The sequence below is a fragment of the Delphinapterus leucas genome, chromosome 16 (assembly GCF_059928025.1).
Source record: "Delphinapterus leucas isolate spDelLeu-1000000601 "Yukka" chromosome 16, BTC_Dleu_Yukka2, whole genome shotgun sequence".
Classification (NCBI taxonomy): domain Eukaryota; kingdom Metazoa; phylum Chordata; class Mammalia; order Artiodactyla; family Monodontidae; genus Delphinapterus; species Delphinapterus leucas.
The window spans coordinates 69,685,727-69,712,831 of NC_143144.1; the positions used below are offsets into that span (position 1 = coordinate 69,685,727).

General features: G+C 36.5%; 1 protein-coding gene and 1 long non-coding RNA gene across 16 annotated transcripts in view; both read left to right on the plus strand.

Annotated features, from left to right (window-relative positions):
- The window catches only part of LOC149747318 (uncharacterized), a 35,723-nt gene extending 15,897 nt beyond the window's left edge, over positions 1-19,826 (plus strand). Inside the window, exons 1-2 of the long non-coding RNA XR_016388166.1 lie at positions 1-14,462; positions 16,531-19,826. The exon at positions 1-14,462 is cut by the window's left edge and continues 15,897 nt beyond it. This is a non-coding gene — a long non-coding RNA (uncharacterized LOC149747318). The remainder of the gene's footprint in view (positions 14,463-16,530) is intronic.
- The window catches only part of VTI1A (vesicle transport through interaction with t-SNAREs 1A), a 368,921-nt gene that overhangs the window by 30,003 nt on the left and 311,813 nt on the right, over positions 1-27,105 (plus strand). The window lies entirely within an intron of this gene.

Sequence of the window (27,105 nt, forward strand, 5' to 3'; positions counted from 1 at the left end):
ATTGGGTACATCTTTTCAGGAATAGCCATCTGTAGGAAAATATGACATATTCATTGGCAGAGAAGAGCTGATAAATACAATTTGATGTAGTGTTTCAGCAAGCATTTCAATAACTTTTTGACATTTTCCTGTAGTCCTTATTTGCCTTATCAATAGTTATAGTGACATATGATTGTCAACTTTTTATATTAAGACCAAACTAATAAATTAAACATGTTATGTTTATATCTGATGAAAGCTGATGTTTTCGAAGGGTGTTAAAATACACTGACAGGTCTTGTTCATAAGCTCCTTTGGTATAAATATGCAGATGGCATCTTTAGATATTGTTTGTACACATGCCGATAGACAGAAAGTGTTGACAACGTAACAAATGCAAACGTCAACCTCACAATTTAACCTTTCTGTGTAGAAAAAGATGTTAGTTTTAAGTTATGTGTATCTTTTAACTTTATTTCAAAGTTTTTATTATTTTTTAGCCTGTTATCACTACTGTTTCATGTACGGCTGAAAGCAGCCATTGCAAGAAGATTTACGCTTGAGAGGTTTTCTCTGTCATGCTCCTACTTCAGCAATTGCAACTGTACAGATGTATTTATTTTTCTAATTCTTCAGGTTATTTTCCGTGTTGTTTCCTATCCTGAATCTTCTTGTAGCATCCTCCTACTTACTGTTACAAAATACTTGGGGTTAATAAGAAAGCCTAAGGAAAACGTTATGAACCCCCCCTCCCTGCCCCACACGTACTTCATGTCAAAGCATTTCTTACAACACTTTGCCACACTTATGTCTGTGCTAAGATCTAACAGAGTGTCGTGCAGCACTTTTTTAAAATTTTGGCTTATAGGGGCTCATATGGGACAGCAGTGGGTAGGCTGGAAAGAGAACTAGTTAGGAGAATGTTCTAAGAAAGAATATTCTTCTGCTTAAATGCTATCGAAAGCTAGTCGTGGACACCTTTAAATCCAAGATAGTAGGATTTTAGAGTCATTGCATGCAGAAACCATTAGAAATAATATCACAGGTCCACATGTACCCCCCAAAATAAATAACCCTTAAGGTTCCCTGAAATAAACATCAGATTAAAGATACTATCATTTCTGAACCTACACACAAGTCTTTTTTCTCCTTGACTCCGTGGCTGATCCCTAGGCCACATCGTTTCTGAATTTCCACATCCACGTACTTCTGTTTACTGCATATCCTTGATTTTACCACACTTGTATCTCCTCTTACTTCAGTGCATGTGTGTGGATCTGTTAAGACAGTAATATATCAGAGATAATATCACTTTTTTAGGGGGTAAAGTCACCTTAGAATAAGGGGAATTGTGTAGGCATATATATCTTATAAATGCTCTGCACCTGGGTTGAGAAACACTATGATAGAGTTAAGAAACTTTTTAAGAGGGGGTGTTTCTACAGTATTGCTTCTTTAAGGACTATAGTAATGTATCGTTTTTCGAGCTAGTGATTCTTTATTTTTAAAAATATATATCTTAAAACTATAGTAATTCATTTTTTGGCCATGCTGCAGCTTGTGGGGATCTTCATTCGTCGACCAGGGATTGAACTCAGGCTTTGCTTCCACTTAGTCTTGTTCCTCCAACTACATTATATACTATTTCAGAATAGGAGTTGTGATTTCTCATGCTGTGTGAGAGCCTATAAATTCTAAATAAATATTTGTGAATTAACAGATGAATAGGCATATCATGTCTATTCATGATATTTTAAGAGAAAATAAAAAGTTGTCCAGTTAGCTAATCTCTGTGGTAAGGGAAGAGAGTCAAGTTGGACTGTGTTATGAAATATACATTACAAGGCAGAGCTTTCCTAAATTGGGGTAAAATGCCTGTCTTCTTCTTGATTAAAATATAGGACTTGGCTATCCCATATCAACCAGAACCAGACCCAAAGACATTAGTTAATAGGAGTGTAATCATGTCCACTGGTTCCTAAAAAAGATTAAGATTTTTTTTCTTTAAAATAGTACATTTTTAATATTTAATTTATCATACCCCAAGCAAACCATCTTCTATATTTAAAATATAAAGCAAAGTAATCACAACACAAACTTTTTAACCTAAGCAGCTCTATTTGTTTAAAATACTTCATGGGGTTTTGTTTTTCCCATCTTTCTTAAGTTGTTAGAAATTTTCTGAGTTCTTCCTTTGTTTCTGAAAATATATAACGTTCTCACTGGTGAGTGCAAAAGGACCTTCCTGTTCACAAATTGTCACCCGTGATTTTAAATTCACAGCGTGCATTATCCAACCCCAACTGCTGTTGCCTTCATCCTGTCCATTCAGGCAGCTGACGGTCACAGTCAGAAGTCAGGATTATGGCTCCTCCTAATTGAAAATATGAACTACAGATCAGCAGTAGTTAAAACCAGGAGTGCTCAATTGAATTCTTTGTGGTATTTGAAACACACACACACACACACACACACACACACACACACACACACACACACACACACACACATCAAGAACTCCCCTGGGGAGACTGGTCTGCAGACCTGAATTGGGTCTCAGGTGATTCCAGTGTACATCTTTACAAAAGAACCATTAAACTAATGTTTCCCAGTCTTTTCACTACCAGGAAAACCAAATCAAAAACATTTATTAAGGAAGCATTGATTTCCATAATTTTTAAATTAACACAAGTAGGGAGATAGAATTTTTAAATATTTGAGTGAAGTCAAGGTTTGTTAAATCAGTGTGAGAGAACTGAGTTCATATAATTCTAGCTTAAACAAACAAATTCTGATGTTTGATTAGGCTGTGTAGTCTTGTACTGGCTAAGTATATGATCACCACTAAACTCTCTGAAATACTGAAAGCAACTCATGAGCCCTTCAGTACCTTTCTGGATATCTGGTAGAGCAGGAAGAGAGAGCAAGGCTGAGAGGTAATGGAAAGTGTGTTGACTAGACAGACAGAACTGCACATTTCAAGAGTGAAGCTAGATAGTGCCTCTCGGAAAACAAAGGAAGCTGGGAATGTTGACTTTCCAGCCGCATCCTCTCTAAGTTGAAGAGGAAGAGGAAGAAGGGGCTAATGTTAATTGAGTGCTCATTACGTACCAAAACCTGTGTTAAGGAAAGTTTGTATTTTGTATCTTCAGAAGCCCTACGAAGTTAGATGTTAAGACTGTTTTAGCGATGAAGAGACACATCCTCAGTCAGCTACCAGCTAGTTTGCCCAAGATCATTGAGCTGGTTAGTGGCTGAGCAAGAATGAGAAACCAGGATTCTTTGATTCTGTATCCAGCGTTCTTTCCAATATACCATTCAGTCTATGGCCATACCACCCTGAACGCGCCCGATCTCGTCCAATATACCACTCTGTCTTCTAAATGCGCTTCCTGACATGGTCCAGTTTTTTAAAAGTCATGTAGGACCCTGGCTACATGAAGAACATCTCTCTGGTCTTCATTTATAGTTGGTTCAATATTTGTGGAATATTAAGTTGTAGGGAACCTTATAACCAATACTCTAGGAATGTCTATGAGTTCTCTAGAGCCCAAGAGTTGCATATACTGTGAAAGGAAAGATCTACTGGGGATCCTAAGGCTCAGTAATCCCAGCAATTATGCGATAGGTCACAGTAGCGTATCTTATATATTAACAAAGAATTTTTTTTTAATAAAAGGAAAAAGACCTTAAGTTCCTCAAAGTTATTATTTAATTTGATTCTTGTGTATGGAACTTTTGCCTCTCTCTCAGCTCTCTGTTTCCGCCTTCGGACAATAACGTGGTTAGACTAGACCAGTAGTTCTTAAAGTAGACCAGTAGATCAGTAAGTGGGAATCACCTGGAGGGTTCATTGTTGGGCCCACCTGAGACTTTCTGATTCAGAAGGCCCAGCAAGGGGCCTGGGGATTTGCATTTCTAAAGAATCCCATGTTGGGACTTCCCTCTTGGCGCAGTTGTTAAGAATCCGCCTGCCAATGCAGGGGACACGGGTTCGAGCCCTGGTCCGGGAAGATCCCACACGCTGCGGAGCAACTAAGCCCATGCACCACAACTACTGAGCCCGTGTGCCACAATTACTGAAGCCTGCACACCTAGAGCCCTTGCTCTGCAACAAGAGAAGCCACCGCAATGAGAAGCCCGCGCACCACAACAAAGAGTAGCCCCTGCTCGCTGCAACTAGAGAAAGCCCGTGTGCAGCAACGAAGACCCAACACAGCCAAAAATAAATTAATTAATTTAAAAAAAAAAGAAAGAATTCCAAGTTGACACTGAAGCATCATCCTGGGACCACACTTTGAGAGCCACTGGAGGAGATGATCCATAAAGTCTCTTCCAGTTCTAAAATTTATCTGATTCAGCTTGTCAATTTCCTGGACTTCTTGGAAGATAGCTGTATCTTCCACTTTAAAGATGTATGCCTTGAATCTCTGCTTTATTTAATTGTGTTTGTTGCCCTTTCTAGTCATAGTGCAAGTTCTTTTCCCTTAGAAATTATTTCCTTCCCGCCCCACCCCGCATTCTTTGTGTACTGCCAAACAGAATGTTTGTTTAACTAATGTTAGTGCAGTGCATTTCCAGAGCTGCCCTTTGGGGAAATTTAGATGAAATTTTAAAGTATCATTAAGAATGCAAATAATAAATTCTTTGATTAGCTGTAGGCATCTTTACATTGGGATGACTAAAAAAGGTTCTGGTTAATTAGAAGTAATTTGTTAGAAACCTGAATCCTGTCTTTTTCTCTCTCAGATTAAAACTCAGTTCCCAGCTGGATGCTTATAAGTGCAGGAAATGTAATTGTCAGATGATTAATTGCAAAAGATAGATAATTACAGTTCATATGATGTGTCAGATATGGGTAACCAAGGTTGACTACAGGTTGAAAGAGAACAGCTGAAATCTAGATTTTGTGTTGTGGCTCTCAATGGGTGATTTACCACTAGAGCTTGAAGAAGGGGTTAGGTAGAAAAAGCAGTTGCCTAAACCTTGCCTTTTATTTTTTATCCCATTTTGGGCAAATTCTTCATAATGAAAATTACTAGAAAAGAGTTCCCATTACCTGAAATCAGGCTTAGGACATTAAGCTGTTGCTAAATTACCTTTTCTAATGTCAAATAAAGGATTTGGGATTTGTAGTTGTATTTCAGTACCATATGTATTTTTAAACTGCATTAAACCTATCTTAAATATTTCTTTCCCTAGTTGTAATGGCTGGCTTTTATTTCCTAAAAGTAATGACCAAATCTTAGCTCCTTTGAAATTAGTATCTCTTGTTCCTGGAAGTTAAATGTTTTCACTGTAAGCATTGGATTCCAAATGGAATAGTTTTGCCTTCAAAAAAGAAAATGTATTTATGATATTTCTTTAAAAATCATCCATCAAAAAAATTAGCGAGTTGGAAAAAAAAATCCTACAGCCTGTCAGTAATTAAATTAGCCATCTCTATCCTGGCTCACCTGTTGGTTTATTTAAAATCACCATGAAATTAATAGAACTAGATTTTTCTCCTGCATTTGTAAATGGGACTTTCTCCATCTTCTAAACTTTGTATTTTTACTGAAGAGTTTTTCAGCTCTCAGAAATACTGCTTTACAAATTCAGCGAATTACCCAAACCCAGCTTGTTTGTTGTGTAGGAGTTGTGTTGAAATAACTCACTGTATGAGTATTGTCGTTAATGATATGCTCATTTTGATAATGGGGCTGCTGATTCTTAGTCTGTAGTCCTTGGGGAGATGCTACAATTTTTTTTTTTTTTTTTTAACCAAGTATTGTTCTGGCTCCTTTCCTTGATTGGCCCAGAAATAGCAATCAGCTGGGGAGCAGGATGACATGCCTCTTAGCGATCCCTTTGATCTTTGAGATGAGTATCAACATTGTATGCTTCCTAATGGAAGTGTAATTTAATGAAATCTATTGGGTAAACATACTTCAGATGTTCAAAGGAGGTGACAAAATTTTTGCTGGCAGCCAGGACCTGGCGGCTTTCCAGCTTGCCTCTAGCTGCTATGCATATAGCATTGAGAAAGGCACTTAAAATAGGAACACAAAGTATTACTTTCATTGTGTTTCAACCCCCCTGCCTGCCCTCCCCTACCAGTTTCTTTCCCTTAGGTTTATTTTTGTGGTATTTCTGTGAGTACCCTTTGACATATAACCTTTCCTATATAAAGTGGAATGTGAGATTTGATCTTTTTATATTTTTCTTGTTTTATTTTGTGACACCAAGAGTAGTACATTGGGTGTATGGCACCAAAGTCAGGAGAAGTTGTAGCCATGAGAATTACATAGAACATCCTAGAGGGAAAAAGGCACTCTATAAAAAGTACATATTTTCAGTATTGGTGGATTAAATTAAACATCTATTTTGGGGAGGAGATGATAGAGTGCTTTTGTTTTTACAATCCTTGAGGAAGTGTGATGGAAATAGACATAGACATCAGGAGTCGGGGACCTGACTAATCTCAGCAATGTCACTTTCTAGCTGTGTCATGTAGGGCCAGTCACTTTCTCTGGGCCTCAGTTTCCTTAGCTGTAAAATGAATAGATTGAATTAGATAATTCCAAAGGTCATTTTCAGCTCCAAGATTTTATGATTCTTTTTAAAACTGAATATCACCGTCCAATAAAAATATTATGGCAGCCACACGTGTAATTTTAAATTTCCTAGTAACCACATTTTAAAAAAAAAGCAGAAAGAGTCGAAATTAATTTTAGTAATATATTCTATTTAACCCAATAGATCCAAGCAAAATATTATCATTTCAGTATGTAATAAGTTTTAAAAATTATTGAGATATTTTACATTCTTCTTTTCTTTCTAAGTCTTCAAAAGCCAGTGCATATTTTACACAGTGTATTTCAGTTCTGACTGTCCATATTTCAAGTGCTCAATAATCACATACGGCTGGTGGCTACCAATTTGGACAGCAACTCTAGATGCTACAATCCAACTATTCCAAACCACATTCCCAGGAGACAGTTGGGCATGAAAATAAAGGTTCTGAGGCCTCCTCTAAACCAGTGGTTCTCAACTTTGGCTGTACCACCCAGGGAGCTTTAGGAAATACTGCTTCCTGGATACCCTTGTTCTAGGTGGAGCCAGGGCACAGGGATTTTTAAAGCTTCCCAGGTGATTGCAGTGTTCAGTCCAGGTTGAGAACTGCTGCACTAGCCATAATGCCCCTAAATGCAGCTGTGTTGTGTTCCATAGACTCCCCACCATCAAGGAAGCCTCTATAACATCCAACCCCACTTGTCTACACCCCACTTTCTAGGTAATAAGGAGTATATAGGATGTTTAGATCAGATCCAAAATGTCGACGCTCAGTATACCGTAAATTAAGGGACTGATAGATTTTGTTTCTTCCGTTAAAAATAGGGATGTGATACATAAGAGAGTGTGGACACTGAAGCGTTTTCAGAACAATAACAGCAACAAAAAATCATGTAAGGTATAAGAGGAGCCTTTGACATATAAAAACTCTTAAGTCTTTTATAATCTCAGAAATTCTGTGCAGTGTATGAGGCAACTTCCAATCAATTGATACTCCTTTTTTTAATATAGTTTTAGATTTTTTCTTAGATAAAAGTTTATTTCCTAAAAAAAAAAAAAAAGTTTATTTCCTTATAGTCCTGCTTCCTTTTAAAAGAATAGCTTTATTGGCAATTCCCTGGTGGTCCAGTGGTTAGGACTCCACACTTCCATTGCAGAGGGCCCAGGTTCGATCCCTGGTCGGGGAACCAAGATCCCACAAGCTGAGCTACACAGCCCAAAAGATAATAATAATAGCTTTATTGAGGTATAATTTATATACTATAAAATTTCACTGTAAGTGCACAATTCAGGGATTTTTAGGATATTTATACAGTTGTGCAACCACTACCACAATCCAGTTTTATAACACTTCCTAGAAGTTCTCTCATGCCCAGTTGTAGTCAGTCTCATTCCCATTCCCAATCCCATGCCACTGCTGATCTGCTTTCTCTCTATATAGTAGTGCTTTTTCTGGAAATTTCGTATAAATGGAATCATTTAATGTATCGAGCCTCTTTCACTTACCGTAAGATTTTTGAGGTTCCTCTCTATTGTAGTATGTATCAATAATTTGTTTTTATTACTGAGTAATATTCCAGTGAATAAATATGTACCACATTTTATTTATCCATTTACCAGTTAATGGACATTTGGATTGATTCTAGTTTTTTACTGTGACTGTGCTGTGAAAGTTCACACACATGTCTGTGTGGAAACATGTTTCCATGTCTCTTGGGAAATTACCTAGGAGTGGAATTGCTGGGTCATTTGGTAAATATATGCTTTTCAAGAAACTACCACATTGTTTCTGAAAAGATTGTACCATTTTATATTCCCACCAGCAATATATATGAGGATTCCAATTTCTCCACATTCTTGTCAGCACTTGGCATTGTCAGTCTTTTGATGGTAGCCATCTAGTGGGTATGTAATGACATCTCATTGTACTTTTAATTTGCATTTCCCTAATGACTATTGATTTCAAGCATCTCTTTATATGCTTACTAGATGTGTATATATCTTTGGGAAATGTCTGTTTAAATCTTTTGCCCATTTTTTCTTAGGTTGTTTGTCTTCTTATGATTGATTTTTCATGTATTCTGGATGCAAGTCCTTTATCAGATACGTGGTTTGCAAATATTTTCTCCCAGTGTGTGGCTTGTCTTTTCATTTCCTTAATGATGTCATTTGAAGTACAAAAGTTTTAAATTTTGATAGTGTTTATTAATTTTTTAATGGATTGTGCTTTCTGTATTGTATCTCACAAATTTCTCCCCAACCCAAGGATAAAAGATTTTCTTCTATAAGTTTTAGAATTCTAATTGTTATATTTAGGTCTATGATTATTTCAAATTAATTTTTTTTGTATGGCATGAGGTAAAGTATCTCAGTTATTTATTTCTTTTTGTATATGGATATCCAATTGTTCCAGCACTATTTGTTGAAAAACTTATTTTTTCCCCCATTGAATTCCCTTGGCTCTTTTGTAGAAAATCAGATGAGCATAGTGTAAGGGTTTATTTTTGGACTGTCAGTTCTGTTTCAGTGATCTGTATGTCTGTGTTTATGCCAGTACCACAGTGTTCTGATTACTGTAGCTTTACAGTAAGTTTTGAAATCACATAGTGTAAGTTCTCCAACTTTGTTCTTTAAAAAAAAAAAAAATTCTAGGTTGTTAGCATTTCCATTTAACTTTAAGAATCAGCTTGTCAATTTCTGTGAAAAAGTCTGCTGAGATTTTGATAGGGATTCATTGAATAGAATCAATGTAGATCTATATGGGGGCAATTGCCATCTTAACAATATTGTCTTCCAATCCATTTATTTGTTTGTTATTTAATTTCTCTCAGAAATGTTTTAGGTTTTTAGTATATGATTCTTGTACTTCTTTTGAAATTTGTTTCTAAATATTTTATTATTTATGATACTGTTGTGAATGAAGTTTTTTCTTAATTTTAATTTTTGTTTGTTCATTGTTAGTACATGGAAATATACCTGATTTTTGTATAGTGATCTTGTATCCTGCAACCTTGCTAAACTCGCTTAATGATTCAAGTAGTTTTCTTTGTAGATTCTTCTGAATTTTCTACATAAAAGATCATGTCAACTGTGAATAAAGACAGTTTTGCTTCTTTGCAATCTGTGTACCTTTAATTTTAATTATTTATTTGCCTTTTTATGCTGGCTAAAACCTTCACTACTGTGTTGACCAGAAGTAGTAAGAATGGATTTCCTTGTCTTGGTCCAGTTTTTGAGGGAACATATTAATATTTTTACCATTAGATTGATGTTAGCTGAGATGTTTTATAAATGTCCTTTATCAGGTGGAGGAATTTCCCTTTTAATCCTAGTTTGTTTTCAGTCTGTATTATAAATGAGTGATAGATTTTGTCAAATGCTATTTCTGTGTCTATTGAGATGATCATGTGGTTTTTGTCCTTTGTTGTAGTAATATGATGTATTACATTAATTGATTTTTAGATGTTAAACCAGCCTTGTATTCCTAGCATAAATCCCACTTTGTGATATTATATAATCTTTTGTATATGTTGCTGGATTTGGTTTACTAATATTGCGTTAAGGATTTTTACATTTATATTTATGAGGGATGTTGGTCTACTGTTTTCTTATCATATCTCTGTCTGGATTTGGCATCATGGTAGTACTGGTCTCTACCAGTGTAAGTTGGGAACTGTTTCTTCCTCTGTTTTCTAAATCTCTTTGTGTAGGTTGTTTATTTCTCCTTTAAATATTTGATAGAGTTCATCATGCAATGTAGGACTGGGCTTTTCCTTGTAGAGAGATTTTTTACTAATTTCATTTATTTACATGTCATAGGTCTATTCTAGTTCCATTTCTTTTTTTTTTTTTTTTGCGGTACGCGGGCCTCTCACTGCTGTGGCCTCTCCCGTTGCGGAGCACAGGCTCCGGACGCGCAGGCTCAGCTGCCATGGCTCACGGGCCCAGCTGCTCCGCGGCATGTGGGATCTTCCCGGACCGGGGCACGAACCTGTGTCCCCTGCATCAGCAGGTGGACTCTCAACCACTGCACCACCAGGGAAGCCCAGTTCCATTTCTTTTTGATTCAGTTTTTTAAATTTATGTCTTTATAAATATTTGTCCACTTCATCTAAACTCTCTAATTTGTTGGTATAAGTTCTTCATAATATTTCCTTATAATCCTTTCAATTTCTGTCAGGCCTGTGACAGTGTCTCCTCTTTCATTTTGGAGTTTTGGAATTTTGTCTTCTTTTTTCTTAATCAGTCTAGCTAAAAGTTTGTCAAGTTTTTGGATCTCTTTTAAAAAACAACCTTTGGCTTCTTTGATTTTCTCTATTATTTTACCTGTTTTCTATTTCATTGATTTCTGCTCTGACCTTAATTATTTCCTTTCTTCTACTTTAGGTATCATTTGCTTTTTTCTTTCCAGCTTCCTTAAGTGGCAGCTTAGATTATTGATTTTAGACCCTTCTTCCTTTTTAAGGTAAATATTTAAAGCTCTAAATTTCCTAACGCCAGCTTCTTTTAAAAATTTAAGCCCATGGCCATTTTCTATATTATATTCCAGATTAATTTTAGTAGGCTAAACTAAAATTTGAAAATAGGCTTGGGAAGCTATTAATCAGAGCTTTTTTTCCCCTAGTACTGAGTTAAATGGTCTTAAGGTCCCAGGAATTTTTCAAGATATATGAAATGCACAAGATGGTGGAAATGTTTCTTTCTGCGTGCAGTGAAGGGGCCCGAGTGTTCTGCCACCATGCTTTTGCCTTAAAAACGTTAGCCAAATAATAATGGCCACCTGCTAGTAGTCCATTTCACTGAAGGGAATAATTCAGCAAAGACTTTTTTTCTCTAACTTAAAAAAATTTCCTCTTCAACTCTTAATTTTGAAACTTTTCAAGCATACAGAAAAGTTGAAAGAAGAGTACAATAATCGCTTATATGCCTCTACTTAAATTCAGTAGTAACTGTTAAAACTTTCCTTCATTTGCTTTCTCTGTCTCTTTCAGAGATACCTTAATTTCTTTAACCCGTGTATATTACTGAAGACGGCGTCAAGGATAAACTCCCAAGTTTCTAGCTTAAATAACTAGGTTTTTCAATGGATGACGCTAGTTATTGAGTTGGGGAAGACTAGCGTGGGACATGTCCGTTTTTTATTTCTTTGTTTAGTGGGAGAATAGTGGTTGTAGAATCAATAATTTACTCTCAGATGTTTTAAATTTGAGTTACTATGAAACATCCCAGTGGGGAACTTAAATAGCCAGTTGGATATATCAAATTTGAGTTCAGAGGAGAAACTGAGTTAGATCTATTTTGATATTAGCATATAGATATTTTTAAACCTTTAAAAATAGATGAAAATAGGTAGAGAAGAGAGTGTCAGAAGAGTGTTCTTGACCAAGCTCACAGGAATTATGGCATTTCGAGTTCAAGCAGAGAATGGTTAGAATTGAATTAGAAAAAAAAAAAAAGCTACTGGTGAGGTAGAAGCAAAGCCAGATCATTTCTACAGAGGAGACTATTTAAAGAAAGAAGATATTTCAACCAAGTTGGTTGAAGTTAAGTTGATAAGAAGTTACATAAAATGAAGACATAAAGAAGTGTTCATAGATGGTCTGCATGACACTGTTGACCTTGACTAGAACCTGTAGGTTGAGTGGCAGGAACTAAGATTCAGCAAACCCCTTTATGTTTTTCGGTGTTTTGTTTTGGTTTGGTTTGGTTTTTGTTTTTTGCTGCACCACATGGCTTGTGGGATTTTAGTTCCCTGACCAGGGATCGAACCTGGGCCCCTGGCAGTGGAAGTGCAGACTTCTAACCACTGGACCACCAGGGTATTCTCAGCAAATCCCTTTAAAGCGTGGCTTGGTTACTCACAACCATAATCGTTGAATAATTTATATATGAAGATCATTAAAGTAAAATTATTGCTGCATTAAACAAATTCAGTGTTAAGTTCATTTCACTTAAGAAGATATTTATTAACTACCAATTTTAAGTCATTTAAATGGTCGTGATGATGCAGCTTGTGTTCTGATAAAATGGACAGTACAGGTTTTGGTCAGTGTCATCCTGGCTGTGTTGCTGACAGAGAACTATTTCAGCTAAGAACTTAAGTTTATTCTGAATATTTGGGTGGAGCACTTAAGTGTGATCATGACGACTTACTAGTTTTTTTCAGTAGTTATTTACATCTCTTTTATTTCCAGCCATACAGCTGCCAGTTGGACCAAAGTTGAAAACTAATTGCCTTAAAAGAAAAAAAAATAAGCCTGTTGGTTATTCTTTCTTCAGCAATGGAAGGAGGGGGGTAGTAAAAGAAAGGAAATATTTGAGTAATGTGATTGGATTGATTATATAAAGTGATTTATTTTAGAAGCTTTGCCAGGTTTTAAGTTCTTACTCTGACATTTATTAGTTGTTTGAACTTGGACAAGTTATGTATTTAATCTCTCTGCCTCAGTTTTCATATCTGTGATATGGGAATAATAATAATAGTGTATGCCTCAGGGTTATTGTGAAGAGTAAATTAATATATATGTACACACACACAGCTCTTAGAATAATGCCTGATACATAGTAAGCTCAAAAAATATGTTTACTATTATTTTTAACACAAATTAAGTTGACTTTTAAATAATTTCTGCTCAATTTCAGAGTAAAGGATTATTTAAATTAGGTCAAAATCCCCAAAAGAGATAATTTCTTTGACATGAGACTTTCCTCAGTTGTACACCTACAAGCCACATTTGATTACTCCGTCTGATGAGTGACACCATTTAATTATTGATCTACAGGAGTGTAGCAGAATTGTATTTGCCAGCTCTAGAAAATAGATCTAGACGAATATGTAACTAGCTTAAAGTTTATCTCCAATTTGGAATCTCATACAAACCAGTGCCAGTTTTACATATGGAAAAAAGGGGAAGGTAATTGATTACCCTCACCTAAAATTTATGATTCTTAAAACAAATCTTACCATCATTTTCAATCTCTCATTTGTTTATATTAAATGATGTGAAATAATATAATGACACTTCAATAATTTGGAAATTGTGATGCAGAATAGTTCCTGTTCTTTCGTATGTCTTTCCCCCGCTGGATTATGCACTGTTTATAAATGCTTTCTGTCCAAGGATTCAGAGTAAACTTGGGTTCTTAGCTGAAACTCAGCACAACCAGGTTTATACTGACCAGAGAATTGCTCCTTCTATTTTATTAGACCATAATTTGCCTTTTCCTCAGGAGGCTAAGTTTTTCCTAAAGAGCGTTCTAATTCTGAAGTGCTACTATTGTATGATTTATAAAATGTTAATGATGTTGTTTTTTTATCCTGCAAGACCTTTAATTTTGCTTGAAAATGGATTCTTTCCCTTGTATTTGATTTACCTACAGTTTCCAAGCACACAGTAAACTAACCTCCCCACTAGCAACAACAAATGAACGCAATACTTTTGAAAATCTTCTTTTTAGAAAAACATTATGATATATGCTGTGACTATTTAGGGGAACAAAATGATAGTAATTTACAAATATATTTAAACTAGACAGAAAAGAATAAATAAAGCTTGTGAGATATAGTCACCCCGTTGGCTATTTTTGAGTTATTCATATGGTGCTCAAGTTACATAAAGGTTGAGTAGACCTTGGTTTGCAGTTAGAGTTTTAACCACCATTTTTTTTCCTTGTGACTTCCAAGGGTTATCTTATCATATATTCAGATGAATAATTTTCTTAGAATTGCTGTTTCTTCATATGGTAGGTGTTTTATTCAGGTAACCTGTCACTTTAATAAATGTCTTTCTTAAGTGTGTCTACCTGAATTATTCTATTTTCACCACAGGGACTAAAATGTTATCCAGTAGAATTTTGTCCAGAGAGAATGGGGTGAAGGTGGTGGTGCAATCAATCATTTATCTGCTAGATGTCAGCAAAGGTTTCAGGTAAATGAAGAAATAGCCAGGCTTTGGGAAAAGTGGCTTTATCTTGTCTTTATGCTGTACAAATATTCCAACATTTAGATAAATGGGGATATTGCATTTTAAAAATATGTTTAAGGAAGAATTCAGGTGTTTAACTTTTTTATGTTGTATTGATCCCATCTGTGTTAGATATCATACCTCTGAAACTTTTTTATAAAGTCACACATGACTTTTGTTTCTGAGGGCCCTTCCCAGTGTTTATCTTACTTGTCTCCTATGTAGTAGTTGATTCACTCCCATCTTCTTGAAACTAGCTTCCTTGACACCATACTCCCTTGGTCTCTTCCTGGCTCTTTGATCCGTCTCCTTCAGTAGATTCTTTTTCTGTCCTCCCCTTAATTTCTGTGTTTTCAGGTTATTGTTGTTTTGACTTGTCATCCCTGTATTCTGTCTGGTTAATTTTAGGTATGCCCACAGCTTCCACTACTGCCTATATATCAGTGACTTCAAAATCATGTCTCTAGCCCAGACTTTTACATCGCACACTGTACCCTTTCTTCAGATGTCCATTGCACATGTCCCAGCCCTGTGGATATTCAAATACAATGTTCCAACCTGAATTCATCAAACTTACTATCTTTTATCCAACCTCAGTTCCTCTTCCTGCATTCATTATGCTGGTTGATGCATATGTTGGTTATGCTGGTTAAGGTACCATGTACTCAGTTACCCACATGAGAAACCTGAGAGACATTTCAGACTCGTTTCTTTGCCTTAACTCCCACATCTAATTGTCACTGAGTCCCATGGATTCTGCCTCCATAATATCTCTCCCCTCCATCCTCACACAGTCTTTGAGGACCACGTGATTTCTCTCTTGATCTTTAAGAACAAGCTCAAGATTTCTACCTTCAGGCTAGTCCTCCTCCCATCTGTTTTCTACCTGGAGTCTAGAGGAAACTTCCTAAAAAAATGTAAATCTGATTAGATCAAACTTTTATTTTTGAGACTTTCTGGTACCTATAGGAAGTCAGATGTTTGTCTGCCAATCAAATCGAGTTAAAAGATATCTTTTCCTGTTCAGAGCCTTTGATGTATTGAAATTGGTTGCCAACATTAAAGTAGATAAAATAATTATATAATAATATCTACTTTATCATTATTTAGATTTGTTATCTTGTTTGGTCTGAACATGAGATGGTCAGTAAAACTTTGTGACTTTATTAATAGAATTTCTTCCAAAAACTAGTAGCAATACTTATTTTATGTCATCATAACATATTCAGCTTTATAACTAATTCAAATATTTCTGGTCTTTCATGGTAAACTATTTAAATAACTTTAGACTTTTTGTATTCTCTTTTAAGACAAATTCTAGGTTAAGGCACTTACAAAAAACAAAACAAAACAAAAACAAAGAAAAAGTGAAAGAAGTAATAAATGAGATTTCACTCCCAATATTCTTTTCTCCCCTGATCAATATTTTGACATATTGATATTTTAAGAGTACTATATTAATAGTTGCATTTTTCAAGAACTCTGTGATTTAATTACTAATTGGAAATAAAAGCTTTTTTTTTTTGGCTAGCTATCATTTATTTCCCCAGAAATCAAAAATTTTGGCATCAAAGTTTACTTTTAAATTGAATAGCAAGGTTGTTCTTGTTGGTTGGGAATTATGAGCATCTTATTTTGTAAAATAATGCCTCAAGTAAAATTGTAGGTATTTCTTAAAAGGGATAATGCAGGAGTTTAAAGCAGTGTTGAGGGACTTCCGTGGTGGTCCAGTGGTTAAGACTCCACGATTACAATGCAGGGGGCGAACTAAGGTCCCACATGCCACGCGGCCAAAAACAAAAGGGGAGGGGGGAGTAGTGTTGAGCAGTTTGTATGGGGGAACCTTTAAGGTAGATATTACTTTAGTTTCTGTAATCTTATGTCCTCCAATTTCTACTGTATCTTCAGTCTTACTTTACAAATAAGTATAATGTGATTAGCCAGCCATGAAGTAGCAAAATATATATCAGTCCATGTTTCCTAGAATCCTTACTTTTTAAAAATCTAGTATATTTCTTTTTACTTGTCCTAGATAAATCAGAGATTAGTATTTGCAGTTACATCTGTGACCACCTACTCAACAATCCCTACCAAGAAGAAAGAAAAAGGACATATTAAATCAAGTGGAATTGAATGGTTAACCAATGTGATAAATGTGGTATAGTAGAAGGATGCCTGCACGTGACTTTTACATGTGATGAATTTCTTATGAACATGACTGCTGACCCACTGTCATCAGGTTACATGTTTTAATTATTTTTCTAAAAGTGAGACTAAAGGACTAGATTTGTACGCATTTCTCTTCATTTTCTCCCCAGCTTCTGCTTGTGAACAACAGCATGATCTTGTCTTCATTATCATTGGCTCCAGTCCCTGGAATCAAATGTCCACAGCTTGCTCAGGAATGGAGGGATCTTGACCTTTATGAGGAAGTGTAAACTCTATCCGATATAACTATATGCACTTTTTTTCTTAATGGTAGTTTAGAATTAAGCCTACTTCTTTTGTTTCTTTTAACACAACTAACTTGACTTCTTTTTCAGTGTGTATTTTTAGTGTTGGTACCCTGCAAGCAACTGATTTCCATATTTTTGTATGTTGGTTCCTTAGGAACAAACAAAACAAAGAGTTTCTATGGAAGTTTGGAGTGTGCCTTTAATTTAAATTGCCTTGACTGTCTCTCATTCCTGAAAGAAAGCAAACACATTTTTGTGTTGCTTATTGTTTTTCCTAAGAAGGTAGAGGATTCCCATTTGATAAGGTGCTTATTTTGTAAATAACAAAATCTAAAATTAAAATTTTGATATTGAGCAAATGTTTTCTTTAAATAAATTTCCCAATTTTTTTCCCACTAACAGATGGTGGCTCTAGGAGAGATTTTAAGAGGACAGCCCTTGTATCAATGTTTAACTCTTACGGGGTGTATGATAGAAATCATCTTTTATCACTTAATTGCTTGGTTTTGAAAGTTTTACTGCTTGTTGTTATCCACGTGAAGTAGTGTGTTTATATTGTTATTGGGGTTTTCAGTTACCATTTCTTATTTCACCTATGCATATAAGTCTGACGTCATAGATATACAGAACTTGTGAATGAAAAAGATTCGTTGGATTAATTATTCCTTCTTAGAGGGGCCAAAGTATGATCACTCCCTGTGGCATGCTGTTCAGCATTCTAAGACACGTGACTCAATGAGTCAAACATGAGGATTCCTTCTTTTTCTCCCTTGGGAAACTGCTCTATGGTCCAGAATATCTCACTCTTCTGGAATTTTTCTTAATCTCATAGGCAAGTGCTGAAAAGTCCTAAAAATATGACTAGAGTTCCTTCTTACATTATTGGAAACCTTTCGCCCAGCAGATGCTGGAGATTGTGGTGCTGGTAATGATGAGGATAATGGTAGTTATAATGATTACAGAAGTGTGCAGGGAAAATTCTCCCTTCCACCTCTGTTGTCCATCTCACTTCCCCATTCCACCCTCCCCTCCAATCACCAACCTAGGTAACTTCTGTTATTAATTCCTTGTGTATCTTTCCAGCTTTTATATATGTATATACGAGCAAATACAACTGTACATTCTTCTCCCTTCCCCCTTTAAATAGCAGCACGAAAATGGTGAGCCATACAAAAGACAGCAAAAATGACATATACTATACTACACCTTGCTTCTTCACTTTCTGTATTTTAACTTTGCTGCCTTATTAGTGTACTTATTGTTTGCAATTTTAGTTTATTCTCTTGGTTTTTGAGACATACAGTTATATCATCTGTAAGTAGTCGTGGAAAATGTTAAATAATAGTACTGTTAGTGGTCACTGTTTCCTTTTTTGAGAAACAGTTTTATTGAGGTATGCTTGACATGCATACGACATATATTTGACATATATGTGACTATACATCTGATTATATATGACTATATATATAACTACATATATATATATACACACACACATATATATTCTTTGTTCCTTTGGTCCTTATTTCTTGCCTTCTTTTTTGAGTAAATCACATAATTTTTAATATTAGGTTCTATTTCCCATATTCAATTTTTATTTATACCCCTTTGTGTTTATTTTTTAGTGGTTCCTATAGGAGAGTACAGTGTGTATCTTTATTAGTCTGCTTTCAAACAATGTCGTATTCCTTCATAGACAGTTTAAGACTTTACATAGTAGAATTCCATTTACTTGTCTCTCACCCTTTGAACTCTTGTTATCTTATATTTTACTTCTACATATGCTATCCTCATGACAAATACTTAGAAAAAGCCTTTTATATTTACCCAGATATTTATTATATTGGAACTCTTTTTTCCTTCATACAAATCACAATTTCCATTTGGTGTTGTTTCTCTTAAGTCTAAAGAACTCATTTTAACATGTCTAGTTGGGCGATTCTCTCAGGTTTTATCTGATTTAAAAATGTCTTTATTTCACTACCATTTTTGAATGATATTTCCACTGGCTTTTGACTTTTAGTTTGACAGGTTTCCCATCCCTCTCCCTACCTTTCTGCACTTTAAAGGTGTAATTTCATTGTCTTCTGTAAAGTTTTCAGCCATTATTTATTCAAGTATTTCTTCTGCCCCCATTTCTTTCTTGTCCTTCTTTGACTTCTGTTACAAATATGTTAGGTCACAATATTATTTCACAGTTCTTGGATGCTTTTCTTTTATCTTTTGTCAGTTTTTTGTATCTTTGTGTTTCAGTTTGGATACTTTACATTGATCTCCTTTTAAGTTTACAGATCCTTTCCTTTGCTGTTTCTGGTCTGCTCTTAAGTCTATTTCATGATATCATATTTTTAATTACATTTTGATACCGTATTTTTTTGTTTGTTTTTTGGCCGTGCTGCACGGCTTGTAGGATCTTAGTTCCCCAACCAGGGATTGAACCCACGCCCTCTGCAGTGAAAGAGCAGAGTCCTAACCACTGGACTGCCAGGGAATTCCCTGATGCCGTAATTTTGTGTTGTCATTTCCATTTGGTTCCATTTCCATTTCCATTTTTATAGTCTCTCTTTCTTCACTGAAATTCCCCATCTCTTCATGTGTATTGTCCATTTTTTCCACCATATCCTTTAGCATTTTTATGATACTTATTTTAAAGTCCCTGAATGATAATCCCAATATATGGATCATCTTTCAGTATGCTTCACTGACCATGGGTCATATTTTCTTTTTCTTTTTTTTTTTTACATCTTTATTGGAGTATAATTGCTTTACAATGGTGTGTTAGTTTCTGCTTTATAACAAAGTGGATCAGCTATACATATACATATGTTCCCATATCTCTCCCCTCTTGCGTCTGCCTCCCTCCCACCCTCCCTATCCCACCCCTCCAGGCGGTCACAAAGCACCGAGCTGATCTCCCTGTGCTATGCGGCTGCTTCCCACTAGCTATCTACCTTACGTTTGGTAGTGTATATATGTCCATGCCTCTCTCTCGCTGTCACAGCTTACCCTTCCCCCTCCCCATATCCTCAAGTCCATTCTCTAGTAGGACTGTGTCTTTATTCCTGTCTTACCCCTAGGTTCTTCATGACATTTTTTTTTCTTAAATTCCATATATATGTGTTAGCATATGGTATTTATCTTTCTCTTTCTGACTTACTTGACTCTGTATGACAGACTCTAGGTCTATCCACCTCATTACAAAGAGCTCAATTTCGTTTCTTTTTATGGCTGAGTAATATTCCATTGTATATATGTGCCACATCTTCTTTATCCATTCATCCGATGATGGACACTTAGGTTGTTTCCATCTCTGGGCTATTGTAAATAGAGCTGCAATGAACATTTTGGTACATGACTCTTTTTGAATTATGGTTTTCTCAGGGTATATGCCCAGTAGTGGGATTGCTGGGTCATGTGGTAGTTCTATTTGTAGTTTTTTAAGGAACCTCCATACTGTTCTCCATAGGGGCTCTATCAGTTTACATTCCCACCAACAGTGCAAGAGGGTTCCCTTTTCTCCACATCCTCTCCAGCATTTATTGTTTCTAGATTTTTTGATGATGGCCATTCTGACTGCTGTGAGATGATATTTCATTGTAGTTTTGATTTGCATTTCTCTAGTGATTAATGATGTTGAGCATTCTTTCATGTGTTTGTTGGCAGTCTATATATCTTCTTTGGAGAAATGTCTATTTAGGTCTTCTGCTCATATTTGAATTGGGTTGTTTGTTTTTTTGTTATTGAGCTGCATGAGCTGCTTATAAATTTTGGAGATTAATCCTTTGTCAGTTGCTTCATTTGCAAATATTTTCTCCCATTCTGAGGCTGGTCTTTTGGTCTTGTTTGTGGTTTCCTTTGCTGTGCAAATGCTTTGAAGTTTCATTAGGTCCCATTTGTTTATTTTTGTTTTTATTTCCATTTCTCTAGGAGGTGGGTCAAAAAGGATCTTGCTGTGATTTATGTCATAGAGTGTTCTGCCTGTGTTTTCCTCTAAGAGTTTGATAGTTTCTGACCTTACATTTAGGTCTTTAATCCATCTTGAGCTTATTTTTGTGTATGGTGTTAGGGAGTGATCTAATCTCATACTTTTACATGTACCTGTCCAGTTTTCCCAGCACCACTTATTGAAGAGGCTGTCCTTTCTCCACTGTACACTCCTGCCTCCTTTATCAAAGATAAGGTGACCATATGTGCATGGGTTTATCTCTGGGCTTTCTATCCTGTTCCATTGATCTATCTTTCTGTTTTTGTGCCAGTACCATACTGTCTTGATTACTGTAGCTTTGTAGTATAGTCTGAAGTCAGGGAGCCTGATTCCTCCAGCTCCGTTTTTCGTTCTCAAGATTGCTTTGGCTATTCGGGGTCTTTTGTGTTTCCATACAAATTGTGAAATTTTTTGTTCTAGTTCTGTGAAAAATGCCAGTGGTAGTTTGATAGGGATTGCATTGAATCTGTAGATTGCTTTGGGTAGTAGAGTCATTTTCACAACGTTGATTCTTCCAATCCAAGAACATGGTATATCTCTCCATCTATTTGTATCGTCTTTAATTTCTTTCATCAGTGTCTTATAATTTTCTGCCTACAGGTCTTTTGTCTCCTTAGGTAGGTTTATTCCTAGATATTTTATTCTTTTTGTTGCAGTGATAAATGGGAGTGTTTTCTTGATTTCACTTTCAGATTTTTCATCATTAGTGTATAGGAATGCCAGAGATTTCTGTGCATTAATTTTGTATCCTGCTACTTTACCAAATTCATTGATTAGCTCTAGTAGTTTTCTGGTAGCATCTTTAGGATTCTCTATGTATAGTATCATGTCATCTGCAAAGAGTGACAGCTTTACTTCTTCTTTTCCGATTTGGATTCCTTTTATTTCCTTTTCTTCTCTGATTGCTGTGGCTAAAACTTCCAAAACTATGTTGAATAAGAGTGGTGAGAGTGGGCAGCCTTGTCTTGTTCCTGATCTTAGTGGAAATGCTTACAGTTTTTCACCATTGAGGATGATGTTGGCTGTGGGTTTGTCATATATGGCCTTTATTATGTTGAGGAAAGTTCCCTCTATGCCTACTTTCTGCAGGGTTTTTATCATAAATCGGTGTTGAATTTTGTCAAAAGCTTTCTCTTCATCTATTGAGATGATCATATGGTTTTTCTCCTTCAGTTTGTTAATATGGTGTATCATGTTGATTGATTTGCGTATATTGAAGAATCCTTGCATTCCTGGAATAAACCCCACTTGATCATGGTGTATGATCCTTTTAATGTGCTGTTGGATTCTGTTTGCTAGTATTTTGTTGAGGATTTTTGCATCTATGTTCATCAGTGATATTGGCCTGTAGTTTTCTTTCTTTGGGACATCCTTGTCTGGTTTCGGTATCAGGGTGATGGTGGCCTCGTACAATGAGTTTGGGAGTGTTCCTCCCTCTGCTATATTTTGGAAGAGTTTGAGAAGGATAGGTGTTAGCTCTTCTCTAAATGTTTGATAGAATTCGCCTGTGAAGCCATCTGGTCCTGGGCTTTTGTTTGTTGGAAGATTTTTAATCACAGTTTCAATTTCACTGCTTGTGATTGGTCTGTTCATATTTTCTATTTCTTCCTGATTCAGTCTTGGCAGGTTGTGCATTTCTAAGAATTTGTCCATTTCTTCCAGGTTGTCCATTTTATTGGCATAGAGTTGCTTGTCGTAATCTCTCATGATCTTTTGTATTTCTGCAGTATCAGTTGTTACTTCTCCTTTTTCATTTCTAATTCTATTGATTTGAGTCTTCTCCCTTTTTTTCTTGATGAGTCTGGCTAATGGTTTATCAATTTTGTTTATCTTCTCAAAGAACCAGCTTTTAGTTTTATTGATCTTTGCTATCATTTCCTTCATTTCTTTTTCATTTATTTCTGATCTGATTTTTATGATTTCTTTCCTTCTGCTAACTTTGGGGTTTTTTTGTTCTTCTTTCTCTAATTGCTTTAGGTGCAAGGTTAGGTTGTTTATTCGAGATGTTTCCTGTTTCGTAAGGTAGGATTGTATTGCTGTAAACTTCCCTCTTAGAACTGCTTTTGCTGCATCCCATAGATTTTGGGTCGTAGTGTCTCCATTGTCATTTGTTTCTAGGTATTTTTTTATTTCCTCTTTGATTTCTTCAGTGATCGCTTCGTTATTAAGTAGTGTATTGTTCAGCCTCCATGTGTTTGTATTTTTTGCAGCTCTTTTCCTGTAATTGATATCTAGTCTCATAGCGTTGTGGTCGGAAAAGATACTTGATACGATTTCAATTTTCTTAAATTTACCAAGGCTTGATTTGTGACCCAAGATATGATCTATCCTGGAGAATGTTCCATGAGCACTTGAGAAAAATGTATTCTGTTGTTTTTGGATGGAATGTCCTATAAATATCAATTAAGTCCATCTTGTTTAATGTATCATTTAAAGCTTGTGTTTCCTTATTTATTTTCATTTTGGATGATTTGTCCATTGGTGAAAGTGGGGTGTTAAAGTCCCCTACTATGAATGTGTTGCTGTCGATTTCCCCTTTTAGGTCATATTTTCTTGATTCTTCATGTGTCTTGTAATTTTTGATTCTATGCTGGATATTTTGTATAAAAGAGAGTCAAGTAAGTAAAATTTTATCCAAACATTCCCCCCCTTACCCCCACCCCAAAACCCTCCCTTTTATTTCAGGCTTCTATGGCTAAGTCAACTTGACCTTTAGTTGGGCTGTGTGGGGGCTTTATTTATTTTAATTTTTTTTAGCTTCAGCTTAATTCACATGTTTTGAGGCTGAAGTTAGGATTTTCCTTGTGAGCAGGGCTTGAGCTCTGAGCACGGGTGAGTTTCCAAAGACTTCTTTCTGCTTTTCAGCTGGGCCACCGTCTTTTTGATTTATGGGAGATCCGTCTCTCACTTTTACAGCCCCACTGCTACCTTTATGAGTCTCTGGGGAATTCTCTTTGCTAGCCAGTCTTGCTCCCTGGCTTTCAGTATCTTGGCAGATTCCTCTCTGCCCTGCTGCATAAATCAAGCCTTAGAAGGGCAGTTGCCTTATACTGTTTGAAGATCCAGAATGCCTCAGAGGGTTTCTCTCAGCTCTCCTGTTCTTCTCCCCTACTTCAACTTTTGGTGGCTGGAATTTTAGAATGCCTCAGATAGGTTTCCATCAGTTCCTTTGCCCATTCCCTAGCCTACTGTAGCCAGAGTGCTTAGCATGGACTTTTCTTAGCTCTGCTGCCTTGCACCCCACCTTCAGAGGGCCAGCTGTTTTAGGATTGAGGGAGGTCTTGTGCAACCCAGGGGAGCATCTCTGTCAGAAATCCTCCCATGCCCTGAACACTCAGTAATGACCCATGGGAAAGCATTACTTGGTAGACCCTATACCTCACTGTGTGGCTCAGGTTCCTTGAAATCCTAACCTGTTATGCCAGCCCTGATGCAACCTTTAATAGTTAGAAGTGTGACTGGTTTCTTCTTACCCATATCTGTGGAGGCTTCCTCTACTCTGCCAAGAATGAGAACAGCCATGGCTTTCTTCTCTGTTATAAAAGGCTTATGGTTTTTTGGACCGTATTTCAGTTAGGTGTCTTTGTATCATCAGCTCTCTGATAGGTTTCTAAAAATTGTGATTTTTGTAGCTTCTCCAGCTTGTTTTGTTTGTTAAGGTGAAAGCAATGGCTTCTTGTGTTTTTCTACATTCTTTGGGAAGCAGAAGTCCTGTGTTATTCTTTATGTAACTCTGCTTCTCTCAACAAACTGTGTCCCAGAGTGCTTCTGCCAGCAGCCTGCTTACCCCTTCCCACAGCCATTGTTTCAAACGAAGCATATAGATTTTGTGCTTCAGAATGAGTCCCTCATCTTTAGGAAGTGTATTTTAGTTGGTGCTTTTTTAGCTCAGCTATGGTTGTGTCCTCTTACCATCCTTCAGGCATCTTGTCATCTGGCTCTGCATGATCTCATCTGCTTTGGGACACCTCTCCACATAACTTGGGATCTATGAATAATATCTGTTTTCTAGTTTTGCCAAGAAAGGAGAATTCCGAGTATATTTGTTCTTGTTATTCACCCACCTACCCAAACCCAGAGGCGAAGGAGAGGGAAAAGTGATGACTTAGAGGGAACCTGTTAACTTATGCAGCTGTGTTCTTCTTGCAAGTCCCATTTAATCATTCCAACAAAGTGGTTTTCATTTCTTTTATGCAGATATGCGACTGAGACTCAGAAAGGTTAGACACCCTCTCTTCAGTCACATAGGTAATAAATAGCAAAACTAGGATTTGAATCATAGTTTAACTCATACTGTTAAATAAAGTGCTGATAATGAAGCACATTATCTTTGAAGGTTCTATGTTATACTACTGTCTGAATTCTTTTCAGAGTTTGGGATGACATCTACAAGTATTTTCTCTGGGATCACATATATAAGTATTTGTTCTTCTAGAGAGAGCAAATGGGTGAATGGGAGCCTAAATCCTCAGAAAACGTTGAGGGTCAAAGCAGAGAAAATCGAGGTCAGATATAAATTAAAAGAGTCAAAAGAAAAAAGACCAAAAATGGAAGGCAAAATTGAGTCCCAAAGGCAAGGAGGAACTGGAATGGAATGGCAATCTGATCTTTATAGTCAGAAGTTTGGGTGATAAATAATTGGGAGCAGAACTGAAGTGGCCATGTTGGGCAAAGTTGTGTGAGGCCATCTTAGAATAAAGAGCTGAGGTGGGCAAACCCAGAGTTTTATATGCTAGAAGAGTAGACTTGCTGGCATTCTCAATAATAATTATTATTACGATTAGAGCAGTTATTATTCTTTAATTCCCAGTATGTATTAAGCACTGTATTGGTTGTTTTATAAACTTTACCTTGGCTACTACACAGGGGCTCAAAAACTTGCTTATTAATCATAACTAGAAAAGGATGAACCTGGGAGTTGAATCCAGGCTCGTTGGTTGCCCAAATTGGAGATCTGTTTAATTTATCATATTGTTTTTTCAAAGGACAAGAAAACAAATTTAAATTTAGGGCAAGTAATAGTAACTTGCCCTAAAACTCAAATAAAAATTAGTGCGTGTATATAATTTAATGTTAAATATATTCAGAGCAGAAATCAGAAAGAACAGAAAAATGCGTGGCCTCCTCAGCTTTACAGATGGTAAGATGGGGTACACTTTTAGTTCATGGTAGAATCTGGAAGAATCCACTAATGTCCATCTCTGAGTATTGTTGGGGTTACCATGCCTAAAGGTAATTCAGAGGTGGGTCCCTCAGATGATTAAAGGATTAGAAAATTAGACAGATGAAGTAAGGTCCTGGGATCATTTTCCCTGCATGGAGAGTTGTGGAGTTGTTAAGTGTCTTCAAGTCTATGAAGAAGTGTTACACCAAGTGTGGTCAGCAGCTGTGGCTGGGCTCTACTGTATGTGTGACTGCAGGACCATAGATTTAAGTTTAATTTAGGGAAACAATTCCTGACAGTAATCGGTGACTGTTGGTAAACCTCCTTTGTGAAGGTTAAGGAATCTCCTTCCCAAGGTCTTTATCAGGTACGTTCAGTGTGCCATGACGTCAGGGAGCAAGGCACACTAGAGGACCTCTCAAGGTCCCTTCTAGCCCTAAGGTCCTATCATTATTGCATATTTATAGAGCGCCAGAATTGGCTGTGTTCTTTTCAGAGAATGGAATTACATTCAGTCCCAGTCCAGGGCTATCACAGTCAAAATTAGACAGATCAGCCATACCTTGATTGCCAAATCAAGTCAAAGTTTAGTGGGCCCATGTCTAACTATGTGAGAGTGTGTGTTCTCTTCAAGAACATTAGAGCATGACCTAAGAGCACGCTAAAAGATCTTTAGTTAGTGCAGAACACTCCGGTGAAATTTGTACTAGGATCCTCTAGGCATTTTTGTAAAATAATAAATCATTTATTTGTTAAGCAATCTGATTTAGAATTATTGTCCTCAACACTTTTATTCAGAATGAAATGAAGGGAAAAAAGAACTGTACATTACCGCAAAACTTTTTTTTTTTTTTGTGGTACGCGGGCCTCTCGCTGTTGTGGCCTCTGCCGTTGCGGAGCACAGGCTCCGGACGCGCAGGCTCAGCGGCCATGGCTCACGGGCCCAGCCGCTCCATGGCACGTGGGATCCTCCCGGACCGGGGCACGAAGCCGGGTCCCCTG